This window comes from Manis pentadactyla, chromosome 9, assembly GCF_030020395.1.
Source record: "Manis pentadactyla isolate mManPen7 chromosome 9, mManPen7.hap1, whole genome shotgun sequence".
NCBI classification, from domain to species: domain Eukaryota; kingdom Metazoa; phylum Chordata; class Mammalia; order Pholidota; family Manidae; genus Manis; species Manis pentadactyla.
The window spans coordinates 90,919,477-90,937,093 of record NC_080027.1 but is presented as its reverse complement, the minus strand read 5'-3'; the positions used below and the strand labels follow the sequence as shown (position 1 = coordinate 90,937,093).

The 17,617-nt window shown below is 48.1% G+C and overlaps 1 long non-coding RNA gene across 1 annotated transcript; it reads right to left on the bottom strand.

The window, feature by feature from the left end:
• Positions 1 to 13,084: 13,084 nt before the first annotated feature.
• Positions 13,085 to 17,311, bottom strand: LOC130684742 (uncharacterized). The gene is made up of 3 exons (XR_008999078.1): positions 17,166 to 17,311; positions 16,141 to 16,269; positions 13,085 to 13,352 (listed from the first exon to the last, which is right to left on the bottom strand). It is a non-coding gene; the product is annotated as an uncharacterized LOC130684742 (long non-coding RNA).
• Between the last annotated feature and the right edge of the window lie 306 nt (positions 17,312 to 17,617).

Here is a 17,617-nt window from a genome sequence, read left to right as displayed (position 1 = left end):
TTTTGCCCTTTTATTTTTGTCTTCCCAGCCCAAAGACAGCTGTCCCTCCTGCCTGCCAAGCCTACATCCTACTCTGAGGGTCTCCCATGCCCATGCCACTGGGCAGTGTTCCCAAGAAAACGATTGATAAAAAAATTTCCTGGGTCCTGAACTGTCTCTCCAAATACACGTTCATCTGTGGAGTTGATTCCTTTATCCTCTGGGCTTTAGAGAAATAGCAATAAAACTCTGGTCCATAAAATTGCTGTGTTGCTAGGGCAGTGAGAACTGGAAGCTTGATCAAATCCTGTTTCTTCTTGACACAGACTGATTAAAAATTAAAAGGAAAATAACAGTTTGAAGTGTGGCTTTAATAGTGAAGTGGGGATGGGCAGGGGCAGCCACGGCGTCCAGGGTGATGATGGAGCAGGGCCAGAGGCTGGGCTGACTGAAGGAGCTGGGAAGGGCTGGCCACAGCTGGGTGTCACCAGCATGCAGGGCATGTGGGGGGTGGTGCTCAGTAATTAGAACATGGTTTAGTGATGGCTTGCTGGCCACTGGCCGACTTTGTACCATGGGCCCCAGAGCTTATTTTTACAGGTATTCCTGCTTAGATGCCACCTGGCTGGCGCAGAGGCAGAATGGCATGGCTCAATGGGAGTGGGAGTCAGGGGGCCACTGTGGGCAACCTTCCCCAGCCAGCCTTCCCAGGACCCCTGCCAAGCCAGGTTTCAGCATGGCGCCCACCCCTGTCCTTCCTCCCATGCCCCCCAAATGGAAAGTGTGCCTTCAAGACCACAGGAAGTGCCTCCTTCCCCCAGCAGATGGGAAGAGGTGTGCAAGGCTATCTCTAGGGCCTCACTTCCTTTCAGAAGACAGTGTACTTCCCAAGGTAGAGGGCAGTATGCGCCATTCAAGGATGGACATCTCTCTACCCAGGGGGCCCGGGAGGTGCTGCAAGGTGGCCGGACATTGGCATTGACAGTGTCCTAGGTGTGGAGGCTGCCAGGAAGGAAAGGCAGCATCTGACCAGGATGTGGGATCCTGTCCTCTGTCCTTATCCCTTTAGTTTGTGGTCACCCACCCACAATTCCATTCCTCATGATGTTTCTCTTTATAGTGAGGTTGTGGCAGGAAAGAATCCTCGTGATGCCCCTCTGGTGAGAATGGATCCATCTCCCTGCACTCACATTAGCAAGCACTCAATTAACCACAGCAGTTCCCCTATGGCTGAGTGCAGGAGGGTGTCCTGTGGGTGGTTAACTGGGACTGGCCCTAGACACTGTGGACCCTGCTTGGTCCTGCCACCCTTGAATGCGTTTGCAGGGAAAGCCCAAGCAGATGGACAAATGCTGAAATGTCCTGGCCCCTCCCTGGACCTCCTCGCTAGACCTGCTTCCCTATAGTACTCTCCCTGGATCCCCCTCCCAAGAGTCCCCTCCCAGCTTCTTCATGCTGAGCCTTCTGTGCAAAGGGGAGCTTTGGGTCTGCGGCCCTTCCGGCATTTGCCCTCCCTCTCAGCATAGCCCTCTGAATGCTCCAGAAAGTTCTGCTCAGGGAGGGCAGGACAACCTCAGAATTTCCCCCACAGACTCTGAAGGCCTCAGATCACCCCACAGACAGCCCTACACTAACCTTCCCTAATTTTATTGTCTGTCTTGGATTTACAGTATAAAAATGAACATCCTCACACTTCCAAAATGATGAAGAGGAAAGCCCCCGGTGCAATGCCTGGTCTGGCACTGGACGGTGCCCAACATGCAGTGTGGCTTGGAGTCCTTATACCCAAGTGGACTCGGGAGAGGGAGGTTGGTGTCTGCTCCTCATGGCACTGGAATCCTAAGCCGCACAGAGTGTTGGGGTCCACGCGGCCATGTTGGCTGCCAGGCAGCCCCAGCACCTGTGGTGCAGTCATAATGGGCCCAGCTGCCTGTGTAGCAGCCGAGAACCTGCCGGGCTTAGAGGCTCATCAACCCATGTGGAGCCTACAGGGACTCCTGGCTCCCTTCCTCCAAGGCCATGGGATTAGGAAACTCAAAAGCCAGCAGATGTGTGAGGAGTTTGGGGCAAGGGGGTGTAATGGAGCCTGAGGGAACAGAGAGTAATATTTTCTGCTTGGAGCCTGTAAGAAATATGTATAGACTCTGTTTCAGTCAATAAATATTAAGCACCTGCTATGTGCCAGCCCTGTGTGAGCTCTAGTCCAGCAGGACATAAGGACTGGTAAACAGCTGCATACCAGGAACTCCAACACACAGGAGCCTGCCTGCAGGCAGGGCAGGTGTGGTGTCCCTGGGGGCCTGGGGCCTAGAGGTAGGGGGAGGGGGAGCAGGGAAGTGGGGAGCAGGCAGAGGCACAGGGAGGAAAGAGGGGCCTGGGGAGGTAGATTGGGTAGATCAGGGTGTTAAGGAAGTGTGTGGTTCCCCCTGAGCTGGGATGGGGGACCAGGAAGCCACTGAAGACTTGAAGTGGAGAAGAGCCAGGGTGGGAGGGGAGAGTGGGTGGGTCTGGGAGTGACTCTGCAGGGCCCCTGGTTTTGTGGCATTAGGCAGTGTGGGGGGTGGCCAGGACATCTACCTGGCCCGGGGCCCCTCCCCCTCTGGTGGGAAGGAGCAGGTGTTCCCAGATGTCTTGCAGTTCTGACAGGTGGAGGTCTTCCCTTGCTTTTTCACAAGTCCAGAGTCAAACACCACCAGCTCCATCCTCTGGCCCTGTCTTACACACTCACCAGCCCCTCTCCTTGGGCACTGGGAGCACCCTGAGGAGGGGTCTGCACTCTGGAAACTCTGGGTCGCCTCCACCCGGATTGGGTGGGGGACACAAGATGGCCACATGTGGCCCTGAGCAGTCCCCTTGACTGTGGCCAGAGCAGCAGACACCAAGCTCCCTCCCGAGTCCACTTGGGTATAAGGACTCCAAGCCACACAAACCTGTCAGAGCAGCTCTGTCACTGGCTCTAAGTTGGGTAGTGTTTCCCACCCTGAAGCATGCTGACCTGCACACTTTGTGGGGGGAGTGGGGGTGGTCATCTCAGTTGTGTGGCCTGTTTTCACACCCATGGCAGTGAGCGTGGAGATGGCCCTCCTGCACAGTCCCTTGTCCCCGGGAGCAGCATGTCCTGGTGGTGCTGGGGATGTGCACGCAGATGTCTGTATTTGGTAAATCTCCGTTGTGAACATCATGCACACACTGTCACGGCTGATGAGCCAAAACTGACATACTGGTCTCCAGGCCACAGTTCATGCTTGGCTCACTCATGCTGCCCTCCGTCCTCTGGGTTTGCACCCCAGGCTGTGGTGGCGCTGGTGAGATCTCCCCACTGGAACATCCTGTGAGAGCGGGCCTCCTTAGCCTTGGCCAGCCAGGGCAGCACTGTGCTGCAGGAGTGACCCTCCCCCTGTTTCCCACACCAAACCTGGGATGTGTGATGAGACAGGTGCAAGTGTATTGTAGGCACAGTAAGTTGGGACACAGATTACTCAACATATGAGACTGGATAAACTGTGGTGATTGAAGCCTACACAGAATGGCAATTAGCAATTATAGCTATATGCAGCAGTATGAGTGAGCCTCACGAAAATGCTAAGTCCAAGAAATGCGTAACTATTACATACTGAGCAGTCCCATTTCTAGGAATTTCCAAAAGGCAAAACTCCTGTATAATGACAAGGATAATGGTTACCTCTGGGGAGCAGGGAGTGGTGTCACGGGGGTGCTGGCTGTGTTCTGTTTCTTGACCTGGGGGATGATGGCATAGTGGGTGCACTTCATGACAGTACATTCTGTCTGTAGAGTTAATTTGTTCACTTTTTTGTGTGGTCAGTTAAAAGAACCCATCCTTATCTTTGTCAGGGATGGCCTCTGGGCTCAGTGTGTTGCCTTGCTCAGCCCCAATCAAAAGGACAGCATTACGCTGGGGTGGGGGCAGGGCTCGAAGGCGGTTGTGGGCACAGGTGGCTGCAAGCTCCTCTGTGAGCCGCTGTTATCGTGCAGTGCTTAACTCTGCATGCGTCTCATTAGTAATACTTCCATACAGGCAAAAACAAATAATACGTACAACATGGAGATGGCAGATCCTGCCCTTGGCAGAAGACAGAGAAAATAGAATTAGCTAGAATGTTAAACTACCACCAAAGAAAAACAACATTCTTTCAACAGGTGACTGTACACGTGAGTGAAATATGTACTGTTTCGCTCTGTTTCATTTTTCTTAAGCTTAAAGAAATGTTTAACTGCTCTACTTACCATTTAAAGATTTTATTTCTCCTTGCCACAATAAGTTCCATTTAGACAGACCTTTTAAGAAATTACAGTTTTATTTGGCAGGTAATTTTATGGAAGGACCTGTTTAGGCTGCCGTGGCCTCTCCAGCTCCCTGGGCCAGCATGGACAGGCTCTATTCCTGAGGCCTGGGGCCCTGATCCAAAGGCTGGACATCATGTTTCCTTTCCTAGAGCAGGCACTGCACTTCCCAGGGCCCTGTGTCCACCGAGCAGGGGGCTTCGCTGCAGCTGGTGAGGGTGGGTGACGCCAGCTGTCTCAGCTCAGCCCCCAGCAAGCGCTCACTCCCGCAGGTAGAGGCTGTGCCCTTCCTCTGGGCCGACTGCACTTGCTGCCCCAGCAGCTATTGGGGCTCAACGCTTGAGGCCCCCAGCTCTCACGAGCTGCAGGTGTGCACCAGAGCCAGCATCTCCAGGGCCTGCAGTCCTGCCAAGCCTGGAGAGATCTGCAAAATTAAGTCACCAGCGTTTGTGTGCTGGTCATGAAAACAGAAGAACCCTTTTGGAGCCTGGTCTGGGCCTTCTCAGGAGCACTTTCAGGTTATGGTGTCCAACAAAGAAAGACAAGTTGCTCAGGCTGCAGCCCCCAGATGAACCTGGGGCAGGCTAGCATCCTTTCCAGGGACAGCTCCAGACAACACACTGGGCTTGGAGCCGCAGACCCAGGATGCAGTCTGAGCTGGCTGCGCATTGTCGGGTTGTTAGCTGCTTGGAGCTTCAGGTTTGGGCTGTTGCATGGCTGTTGCAGTTGCGAAAGGCTTGTAGAAACAAGTAGCACGATTACAGCACAACATAAACACACAGTAACCCCTGGAGGGAGTGCGAAGGTGAAGTGTGCCACCTAGTTCCCTGGGTTCCCTGCTCTGCCTTCAGTTCCGCTAGTGGGCACACCCCATTCCTGTGCCTTGGAAGTCTAGGCAATGCCTCTGGAAATCTGAGAAGGAACTCTCTGAGCTGGGTTTGTGGGGTTTTTTTTTTGGTATCATTAATGTACAATTATATGAGCAACATTATGGTTACTAGACTCCCCCCATTATCAAGTCCCCACCACATACCCAAGTACAGTCACTGTCCATCAGTGTAGTAAGATGCTATAGAATCACTACTTGTCATCTCTGTGCTGTACTGCCTTTCCTATGCCCCCCCACTACATTATGTGGGCTAATCATAATGCCCCTTTTCCCCCTTATCCCTCCATTCCCACCCCTCCTCCACAGTCCCTTTCCATTTGGTAACTGTTAGTCCATTCTTGCGTTCTGTGAGTCTGATGCTGTTTTGTTCCTTCAGTTTTTTTTGTTCTTATACTCCACATATGAGTGAAGTCATTTGATACTTGTCTTTCTACACCTGGCTTATTTCACTGAGCACTAAACATAGGGGTGCACCTGTCTTCTTCAAACTGGGCTGCTGCATTCTTTTTTTTTTTAATTTAATTTTTTATTTTGCTATCATTAATCTACAATTACAGAAAGAACATTGTTTAGTAGTTTCCCCCCTTCACCAAGTCCCCCCCACATACCCCATTACAGTCACTGTCCATCGGCGTAGTAAGATGCTGTAAAATCACTACTTGTCTTCTCTGTGTTGCACAGCCCTCCCCGTACCCCCCACGCACTATACATGCTAATTGTAATGCCCCCTTTCTTTTTCCCCGCCCTTATCCCTCCCTTCCCACCCATCCTCCGCAGTCCTTTTCCCTTTAGAAACCGTTAATCCATTCTTGGGTTCTGTGATTCTGCTGCTGTTTTGTTCCTTCAGTTTTGCTTTGTTCTTATACTCCACATATGAGTGAAATCATTTGGTACTTGTCCTTCTCCGCTTGGCTTATTTCACTGAGCATAATACCCTGTAGCTCCATCCATGTTGTTGCAAATGGTAGGATTTGTTTTCTTCTTATGGCTGAATAATATTCCATTGTGTATATGTACCACATCTTCTTTATCCATTCATCTCCTGATGGACACTTAGGTTGCTTCCATTTCTTGGCTATTGTAAATTGTGCTGTGATAAACATAGGGGTGCATCTGTCTTTTTCAAACTGGGCTGCTGCATTCTTAGGGTAAATTCCTAGAAGTAGAATTCCTGGGTCAAATGGTATTTCTATTTTGAGCTCTTTGAGGAACCCCATACTGCTTTCCAAATGGTTGAACTAATATACATTCCACCAGCAATTCAGGAGGGTTCCCCTTTCTCCACATCCTTGCCAACATTTGTTGTTGTTTGTCTTTTGGATGTTGCCCATCCTCACTGGTGTGAGGTGATATTTCATTGTGGTTTTCATTTGCATTTCTCTGATGATTAGTGATGTGGAGCATCTTTTCATGTGCCTGTTGGCTATCTGAATTTCTTCTTTAGAGAAGTGTCTGTTCAGATCCTTTGCCCATTTTTTAATTGGATTATTTGCTTTTTGTTTGTTGAGGTACATGTGCTCTTAATATATTTTGGATGTCAATCCCTTATCGGATATGTCGTTTATGAATATATTATCCTATACTGTAGGATGCATTTTTGTTCTACTGATGGTATCTACTGTACAGAAGATTTTTAGTTTGATATAGTCCCACTTGTTCATTTTTGCTTTTGTTTCCCTTGCCCAGGGAGATATGTTCATGAAGAAGTTGTTCATGTTTATGTCCAAGAGAGTTTTGCCTATGTTTTCTTCTAAGAGTTTTATGGTTTCATGACTCATTCAGGTCTTTGATCCATTTCGAGTTTACTTTTGTGTATGGAGTTAGGCAATAATCCAGTTTCATTCTCTTACATGTAGCGATCCAATTTTTGCCAACACCAGCTGTTGAGGCTGTCATTTGGCCATTGTATATTCATGGCTCCTTTATTGTATATTAATTAACCATATATGCTTTGGTTAATATCTGGACTCTCTGTTCTGTTCCACCAGTCTATGGCTCTGTTTTTATGTCAGTATCAAATTGTCTTGTTAACTGTGGCTTTGTAGTAGAGCTTGAAGTTGGGAAGTGACACCCCGCTGCTTTATTCTTCTTTCTCAGGATTGCTTTGGCTTTTCGGGGTCTTTTGTGGTTCCATAGGAATTTTAGAACAATTTGTTCCAGTTTGTTGAAGAATGCTGTTGGTATTTTGATAGGGATTGCATTGAATCTGTTTATTGCTTTGGGTAGGATGGCCATTTTGACAATATTAATTCTTCCTACCCAAGAGCATGGGATGAGTTTCCATTTGTTAGTGTCCTCTTTAATTTCTCTTAAGAGTGTCTTGTAGTTTTCAGGGTATAGGTCTTTCACTTCCTTGGTTAGGTTTATTCCTAGGTATTTTATTCTTTTTTATGCAATTGTGAATGGAATTGTTTTCCTGATTTATCTTTCTGCTAGTTCATCATTAGTGTATAGGAATGCAACAGATTTCTGTGTATTAATTTTGTATTCTGCAACTTTGCCGAATTCAGATATTAGTTCTAGTAGTTTTGGAGTGGAGTCTTTAGGGTTTTTTTTATGTACAATATCATGTCATCTGCAAACAGTGACAGTTTGGCTTCTTCCTTACCAGTCTATACACCTTTTATTTCTTTGTGTTGTCTGATTGCCGTGGCTAGGACCTCCAGTACTATGTTGAAGAAAAGCGGGGAGAGTGGGCATCCCTGTCTTGTTACCAATCTTAGGGGAAAAGCTTTCAGCTTCTCACTGTTAAGTATAACGTTGGCTGTGGGTTTTTCATATATGGCCTTTATTAAGTTGAGGTACTTGCCCTCAATACCCATTTTGTTGAGAGTTTTAATCATGAATGGATGTTGAATTTTGCCGAATGCTTTTTCAGCATCTATGGAGATGATTGTGTGGTTTTTGTCCTTTTTGTTGATGTGGTGGATGTTGATGGATTTTCGAATGTTGTACCATCCTTGCATGCCTGAGATGAATCCCACTTGATCATGGTGTATGATTCTCTTGATGTATTTTTGAACTTTGTTTGCTAATATTTTGTTGAGTATTTTTGCATCTATGTTCATCAGAGATATTGGTCTATAGTTTTCTTTTTTTAGTGGTGTCTTTGCCTGGTTTTGGTATTAGGGTGATGCTGGCTTCATAGAATGAGTTTGGGAGTATTCCCTCCTCTTCTATTTTTTGAAAAACTTTAAATGGAATGGGTATTATGTCTTCTCTAAATGTCTGATAAAATTCAGCGGTGAATCCATCTGGTCCAGGGGTTTTGTTTTGGGTAGTTTTTTGATTACCAATTCAGTTTTGTTGCTGTTAATTCATCTGTTTAGATTTTCTGTTTCTTCCTTGGTCAGTCTTGGAAGGTTGTATTTTTCTAGAAAGTTGTCCATTTCTTCTAGGCTTTCCAGTTTGTTAGCATATAGGTTTTTCTAATAATTCTGTGTGTTTCTTTGGTGTCCATCATGATTTTTCCTTTCTTGTTTCTGATTCTGTTTATGTGTTTAGATTCCCTTTTTCTCTTAATTAGTCTGGCTAGGGGTTTATCTACTTTGTTTATTTTCTCAAAGAACCAGCTCTTGGTTTCATTGATTTTTTTCCATTGTTTTATTCTTCTCAATTTTATTTATTTATTCTCTGATCTTTATTATTTCCCTCCTTCTACTGACTTTGGGCCTCATTTGTTCTTCTTTTTCTGGTATCAATAATTGTGTAGATTTACACTATTCATTTGGGATTGTTCTTCCTTCTTTTAATAGGCCTGGATTGCTATATACTTTGCTCTTAGAACTGCCTTCACTGCATCCCACAGAAGTTGGGGTTTTGTGCTGTTATTTTTATTTGTCTCCATATATTGCTTGATCTCTGTTTTAATTTGGTCATTGATCCATTGATTATTTAGGAGCATGTTGTTAAGCCTCCATTTGTTTGTGAGCCTTTTTGTTTTCTTTCTACAATATATTTCTAATTTTATACCTTTGTGATCTGAGAAGTTGGTTGGTGGAGTTTCAATCTTTTTGAATTTACTGAGGCTCTTTTTGTGACCTAGTATGTGGTCTATTCTGGAAAATGTTCTATGTGCACTTGAGAAGAATGTATATCCTGCTGCTTTTGGGTGTAGAGTTCTGTAGATGTCTGTTAGGTCCATCTGTTCTATTGTGTTGTTCAGTGTCTGTGTCTCCTTACTTACTTTCTGTCTGGTGGATCTGTCCTTTGGAGTGAGTGGTGTGTTGAAGTCTCCTAAAATGAATGCATTGCATTCTATTTCCTCCCTTAATTCTGTTAGTGTTTGTTTCCCATATGTAGATGCTCCTGTGTTGGGTGAAGAGATATTTATAATGGTTATATCCTCTTGTTGGACTGACTCCTTTATTATTATGTAATGACCTTCTTTATCTTGTTACTTTCTTTGTTTTGAAATCTGTTTTGTCTGATACAAGTACTGCAACACCTGCTTTTTTCTCCCTATTGTTTGCATGAAATATCTTTTTCCATTCCTTTACTTTTAGTCTGTGTATGTCTTTGGGTTTGAGGTGAGTCTCTTGTAAGCAGTATATAAATGAGTCTTGCTTTTTTATCCATTCTATTACTCTGTGACTTTTGATTGGTGCATTCAGTCCATTTACATGTAGGGTGATTATCGATAGATATGTACTAATTGCCATTGCAGGCTTCAGATTTATGATTACCAAAGGTTCAAGGGCAGCTTCTTTACTATACAACCATCTAACTTAACTCACTTATTACACTATTCTAAACAGTCTGATGATTCTTTATTTCTCTCCCTTCTTTTTCTTCCTCCTCCACTCTTTATATGTTAGATGTTTTATTCTGTACTCTGTGCTTCCCTTGACTGATTTTGTGGATAGCTGATTTTATTTTGTATTTAGTTAGTATTTGGTGCATCTACTTTCTTTGCTGTGGTTTTATTTTCTCTGGTGACTGCTATTTAGCCTTAGGCATACTTCCATTTAGAGCAGTCCCTTTAAATAGTAGAGATGGTTTGTATGGGAGGCAAATTCCCTCAACTTTTGCTTATTTGGGAATTGTTTAATCCCTCCTTCACATTTAAATGATAATCTTGCTGGATACAGTATTTTGTTTTGATGCCCTTCAGTTTCATTGCATTGAATATATCATGCCATCCTCTTCTGACCTGTAAGGTTTCTGCTAAGAAGTCTGATGATATCCTAATGGGTTTTCCTTTGTAGGTGATCTTTTTCTCACTCTGGCTGCTTTTATACTCTGTCCTTGTCTTTGATCTTTGCCATTTTAATTATTATATGTCTTGGTGTTGTTCTGCTTGGGTCCCTTATGTTGGGAGATCTGTGGGCTTCCATGGTCTGAGAGACTATTTCCTTCCCCAGCCTGGGGAAGTTTTCAGCAATTATTTCTTCAAAGACACTTTCTATTCCTTTTTCTTACTCTTCTTCTTCTGGTACCCCTATAATGTGAATATTGTTCTGTTTGGATTCGTCACACAGTTCTCTTAATATTCTTTCATTCCTAGAGATCCTTTTATCTCTCTCTGCCTCAGCTTCTCTGTATTCCTGTTCTCTAATTTCTATTCCATTAACAGTCTCTTGCATCTCATCCAGTCTGATCTTAAATCCTTCCATTGGTTGTTTCATTTCTGTTATCTCCCTCTGGAATTCATCCCTTAGCTCTTGCATATTTCTCTGTAGCTCCATCAGCATGGTTATGACTTTTATTTTGAATTCTTTTTCAGGATGATTGGTGATTTCGGTCTTCTCACCAGGCCCTGTCTCTGGTGTTTGAGGGATTTTGGACTAAACAAGGTTCTTCTGCCTTTTCATGGTGATGGAAGTGATCGCTGGCAAGTGGAGCATGTGTCAGCTGGGAGAACAAAGTCCCTTCCTGCTTGTTGCTCACCTTGCCTGTCTCCACTGCCTGTGCCAGTCAACCGCACACAGGGAGCAGTCTCTGGGTTAATCTCCTGAGCTGCTGTGGGTGGGGCAGCCCTTGGGATGGCCGAGGGCACTGGCAGGGGTCACAGGCAAGCGGCATGTGTACTCCCACGAGAACGGCACCCTTTCGTGCTTTTGGAACTCTGTGCTGGTCTCCACTGCCTGTGCCAGGCAACCACACACAAGGAGCAGCCTCTTGGTTGATCCCCCAAGCTGCTGTGGGTGGGACATCCCTCGGGATGGCCAGGGCACTGGCAGTGATTGCAGGCGAGCAACACATTCGCCGGGAGAACAGAGCCCCTACGTGCTTCCCAGACTGCGTACCAGTTTCCTTTGCCTGTGCTGGTCAACCAGGTGCAGGGGGCAGCCTCTGGATAAATCCCCTGAGCTGCTGTGGGCAGGGTGGCCCTTGGGATGGCCTAGGGAACTGGCAGTGGTTGCAGGCAAGCAGTGCATGTTTGCCACAAGAATAAAGCCCCTTTGTGCCTTCCAGACTCTGCTCCAGTCTCCACTGTCTGTGTCAGTTGACTGTGGGCAGAGGGCAGCCTCTGGGTCTGCCCCGGTTAGCTGCATGCTGGGAGGAGCCTCTGTGTGGTTGCTGTGGTCGGGGCTCTTCCCCGGTTACTCTGCAGCAATGGTTTGTCAGCCAGTTCTCTTGCAGTGCTGGCAGGGGTGGGGAATGAATGGCAGGTTGCTTCTCGCTGTGAGGGTCTTTGCTGCTGCATTGCCACCCAGGGGATTAGGGTGGAGTGCCTGAAGTTCCTTAAAGTTCCTGGCTCACTGGGCTGAGTGTGCCAGGATGATTTTGTCCACCTGTTAAATCCTTGTCCCTTTAAGACTTTTAAAGTGCCTGCTTTTCTTTTGTCCCAGGGCAGCTAGCTGTGGGAATCTGTTTGCAGTCTTAATCTCAGATTTTGCTTTTCTGCTCCTCTAATATCCAGTGCACCATGCAATGTGTGTTTGTGCTCCCAGGGCAGATTACTAGGGCTGGTTATTTAGCAGTGCTGTGCTTCCACTCCCTCCCCACTCTGATTCTTTGCCTCCCGCTGGTGAGCTGGGGTTGGGGGAGTGCTTTGGTCCTGCTGGGTCACGGCTTTTTACCTTACCCTTTTCTGTGAGATGTTGAGTTCTCACAGATGTAGATGTAGCCTGGCTGGTGTAGTGTATCTTCTGGTCACTCTTTTAGGAATAGTTGTATTTGCTGTATTTTCAATACATATATGGTTTTCGGAGATTTCTGCTATCCTACTCACACCGCCATCTTGAGAATCTCCTCAAGCTGGTTTTTTAAAAATATAATTTACAAAATTGATTATAAATGTACCCTTCAGTGCATTTGACAATTGTCTACGTCCCTGTAATCATGTTCCCAGTCAGGCTACAGACTATATCCATTACTCTAGAAACCCTCCAGCCCTTTCCTTGCCAACACCTACCCCTGCTTCAACCTAGGTACCCTCCGGCATGATTTCCGCCCATGCAGGTTGGTTTTGCCTGTGTAATGGAAGTGTTTTATCATCTTCTGCCTCCGCCTTCTTTTACTTAAAACTTTTTGCGATTCCTCAAGGTGTTGCATCAATGGATGGTTTGTTCCTCTTCATTGCACTGTGTGGATTTACACAGTTTATTTATCCAGACCTTTTAAGGTTTGTTATTTCCAGCAAAGTGGGTTGTTTACAGTTATTTACTACAGATAAAGCTACTGTGGGCATGGCAGGCCTGTGCCTTCTGTGTCCACAGGGCAGCCACATTGCTGATATCCCAGTGAGCACTGTGGAATTCTTTCTCCCAACAGCTCCTTCCTCATTAATTGCCCTGAGCTTTCACAGAAAAAACTTTCTTTGATGTGTTCTACAGACTGAGTCTGTCTTGGAGTCAATCCTTTGGTGGAAAAAGTGAGCTAAAATTTCTTCAAATGTTTTTGACTGATGGGATGTTGGAAAACACACATGCACATGTATGCACACATTCATGCGCACAAATTTTTTATTTGAAAGGGAGGGAAGAGGAAATGCTGACCTAGTTTTATGCTTGTGTGACTCACTGACAGTGGGGCTGTAAACTCCAAACTTGGCAGGGCTGGGAGGCATCTTTGAAGCGGCAAACCAGGCTGGCTCAGTGGGAAAAGGCCGCACGCAGACTTCACAAATTTAAAATCCTGCATCTGAGCCCAGAATTTCAGCAGATTTCATTGCAGGAGCCCCACTAAACAGCTTCAGGGATGTTCCAAGTGCCATTTCTTCTCATTAAAGACAAACCTGAAGAGAAGAGGAAGCAGCAGAAAGGAAGCAACACTTACCACCGAGTGGCACAGAGGTGGGGAAGTGGCTCCCTCCAAGGCCTGACTGCAAAGACCTCAGCTGAGTGGGAGACAATGCAGGGGTTCCCTGGACTGACTGGGAATTCTAAGCCTGCCTTTGAAAGCAGGAGCAGTAAGATCCCAGGCTTGGGAAGCTGAATTCCAAGCCCGTGAAAGGAGTAAGGCCAGCAGATTTGAGTCCCCAAAGTGGACCAGGAGATCCAAACACAGTGGCCACCCCCATAGAGAATGGCTCTGCTGTGTCCACAGACACATTGTGATGACAAAGGCTAACAAAAATTCAGCCATGACCTGGCTGCTGTGTAAGAGATGTTCTGGTCTTACCTACCTGTGGGACACAGGACTTTCAGTGAACCACCCTGAGGAGAGGAAGGGCAGGAAGTAAACAGGTCTTGGGTTGGGAATCAGGACACCGTGCCCAGAGCTCAGCTCTGGTAATTCCCTGGACTCTGCAAGTCTCAGTGTCTTCTTTGCAAGGCTGGTGGGCTGGGTGCCTGGTACCAGCAGTGGGGGTGGCAGCCCCAGAGCCACCAGTTCTGCCTGTGCTACTTCCTGTAGCTCAGCTTCTTGGAGCCTCTGTGGTCTCATTGGAGAAACAGACATCCAGGCGATGATGCTCTCTACCTAAAGTACACTCTGCTGATGGGCCGTGGGGGAGTGCCCTCCCAGTGTTAGGGAGCAACGAATGAACAGACACAGAGTGTGTAAGCCAGAAAGGCCTACAAAAATATTGACTTATTTTTATCTTCATTATATGTTATATGAAAACAAATGTGTAAACACATGAAAGTGCACATAGTGCTCCTATGTACACATTCCTTGGGGGTGACTGCCCAGAGCCCGACCCTCCTGGGAGACCCACCTGGAATGTGGCCTGAGCCCAGGCCTCTGAGGCCTGCAGGCTCAACAGCACCACCTCCCCTCACACGGGGTGAGTGGCCCCTGACTGCCCTGATACTGCCCCGGGACCTGATTTCCTGGAACAGCCTCAAAGAGTCACCCTGCTGCCCCACTGCTCCACTGCCCCTCTTACCTTTGGGATGTACTCCAGTCTGGCCTGCCTCCCACATCCCGCAGCCCACGACGTGGCCCTGCATTAGCTCAGACTTTTGCCCTTTCAGAGTCTAGACAGGCCATCTGTCCTTCCAGCAGGGCCAGTCTCCAAGCCATGAAAGCAGATCTGGGAGACATGAGCCATTTTCTCTAAGCTATTACCATCCATCTCTGACACCTTGTCCCCAAAACTCTGATTATCCCTTCCAAACAAGATTTATTAAGTGGGAAGAGATTCTCAGAGGCAATTAGACAAACTCCATTTCTTTGGCACCTAAAGAGGTCAGCCCAGGAGCTGCCTGGTGGAGATCTGCCGAGCGTACCAAGCGTCTTCTCCTTCCCTGAGTGCCTGTGGACATTGGGGAGCCGCAGCCTCCTCATGGGCTGTTCTAGAAACTCCCAGGCCCTGGGTGCAGCTACCTTTCTGAGAAAGTGGAGTGTGCAGGGCACAGAGGAAGCACTGTGCGAGGGCCACGTACATTCAAGGACCCCGCAGGTGCGGGGTGCACCCACAACAGCAGGATGCTGGCACAAAAGGGTGGCAGGTGGCCTGGCTCAGCAGTCCGCAGTTTACAAAGCAAGCTTTGAGCACCTGCTATGTGCAGTGATGGGTATTAGGCACCATAGGGCGGGGCTGAGGGAGAAATGGAGCAGACTGCAGACAGGGTACATGAGAGCCAGCAGGGAAACCCCACTGCGAGTGAGCACAGTGTGGGGGCATCTGGTTGCTTTTAGCTATGTCACTGTGTGCAGGAAGAGGGCCATGCTGGTCCTTGGGGGATGAGTAGGGCCTAGACTTGGCAGGCCTCTGGGCCCCTTGAGTCACACTGGAAGTCCTTACATTGCTCCCCCAGTGCAGCTCTAACTTCAGTGTGGGGTAAATGAGGTAGTCCTCACTAAAGGTTTCCCAAGGAGATGGAGAAGAAAACATAACTTTCCCCTAAACCCCTCTTTACCGTGTGGCTCACACCTTATCTTGCCCAAATCTCCTCTCCGTTCTCTAGCTTCCATTTTCCACTTCAGAATTTCGTTCCCTTTACACTCTGATCCCATTTAGCAGAAGGAAACTCCAGTGACTGCCAGAGCACAGCTACTTAGGGATATGGACAGGCCTGTTCCCTGAGAATTCTATGTCAAAGTCTAATGCCTCAGAATGTGACTTCATTTTGAGATGGGGTCTTTAGAAAGGCCACCAATTTAACATGAGGTCATTAGGGTGGGCTTAATCCAATACGCCTGGTGTCCTTCTAGGACAGGGACAGGGAGCCAGGCTTGTGCCCAGGGACAGTGCTATACAGAGACACAGGGAGGAGAGGGGCCCCGCGGATTCTCCCTTCCAGCCCAGCAGAATCCGCCACTTGTCACCCATCACCTCCACCTCGGACTTCTGGCCCCAGACTGAGACAATGCTTCTCCTGGCTAGCTGCCCCTTGCGGACTGCATTGTTTCAGCAGACCTGGCAAAGGACTACGCCCCTCCCGGCCTGGCTGTGTGTGAGAGTCTTCGCCCATCTCCTAGGGTGGAGGGGAGTGCAGCACATGTCCCAGCAAGGGTAGACCACAGGGCAGGTGCCAGAGCATGCAGGGAGGCTGGCAGCAGCTTAGGAGGGTTGGTGATGAGAAGCATCAGATAACGGGGCTGTGGAATTTAGGTGTGAAACTTAGGGAACTTACGTGCAACACCACTCCCACTTGTTCCACAGGGATCACAGACCCCAGCTGCCGCAGAACCGCATCTCCCATGGGCCTGAATCTTCTCACAACAGCTGTGGCTCTCTGCCCCTCTGCAGTGTCTGAGCACCACTGGCAGGCAAGGCAGGAGTCAGAAGGTAGCCTTTCTGAGCCTGCATCCTCACCTGAAACATAGTGCTGGCACACTCCACAGTTTCCCCCATCCCAACTCTAAGGATTTTAAATAACAGCTCTTTCTAAACAGTATATGTTCTGACAAATTGTGGGGCAGGGAGGGTGACAAATGGTGCTTCTGGTCACCCTGGGACTCCAACTGCAGCCCAGGCAGTCAGGGCACTGTCCATTCCGCTGATGGGGGTGTCCTGGCCACCAATGGGGGTCTCTTGGCTGCCCATGCCCAGGGTCTCTGAACTTGCCTTTGGTGGCCCTCCCTTCATGGACCCTAGGTGGTGCTGCAGGACCACAGCCCTGGGCGGGCACCTGGTCAGGAAGAGGAGCCCAGAGGCCAAGGCTTCATCAGAGCCACAGGCTCCTGCTCTAGAACATTGTGGAGACATTCAAAGCAGCCGGCTGAAAGCAGCCAGTGCGCCCTGCTGCCCAGCCTACATGGTGCTGAAAGCCGACTGCCCTGGCCTGGGGCTTTGTCCCTCGCCTCTCCTGCCTCCAAAACCTGCAGCACCAGCTCACAGACACCGGCTCAGGGACACCTGGCAGAGGTACTGACAACCAGCAACACAAGGACAGAGACACAGCAGCTTTCACACATGGAGCTACCTGGCCAGGAAGAGAGCTCCCCGCCTCCTACAGCCTCTGTGGTTCCTGCACACCCAGGGGATGCACACCACACACACACGCTTGCACATACCTCCCCATACACACCCCACATGCCGTCACTGGCTCACACACGCATACAACATGCACACACCTCCTCATATACACCTTACACGCCGTCACCCACCTGCACACACATGGATGCATTTACACACACACACACCTGCAGTACTTACAGTGCGCAGCACTCCTGGTGTCACAGAGACTTGGGAATATTCTAGGAAGTCTGGTAAAGACACATTTCCCCAAGTCTTGCTCTTTCTGTCCACAGCTCTGAGCCTGAAAGAACCGTTTATAAGGTACTGGAAAGGCAGATGGGCCACAAATCACATCTTTTACAAACTGACTGGCCTCCTTTGCCCTATCTGTGGGGGCTTAGGCAGGGGTTTCTCTTCCCTTTTCTTGTGGAAGAAGGGCTTGCGTGACCAGGAACATGTTTTGCTGACTTGTTTCCCTTGGAGCTTGCAGGCAGGGTACCACTTGGCAGAAAGCTAGAGCCAAGACCAGAGACCCAGGCTCCGTGAGAGGATCAACTCTGGTCTCCAGGCCAGGTGCCGCTCAGTGGAGCCTGCAGCATGTGAGACAGCAAGAAGCCACAGAGGCAGGCCATCTCCCAGGGAGGGGCTTT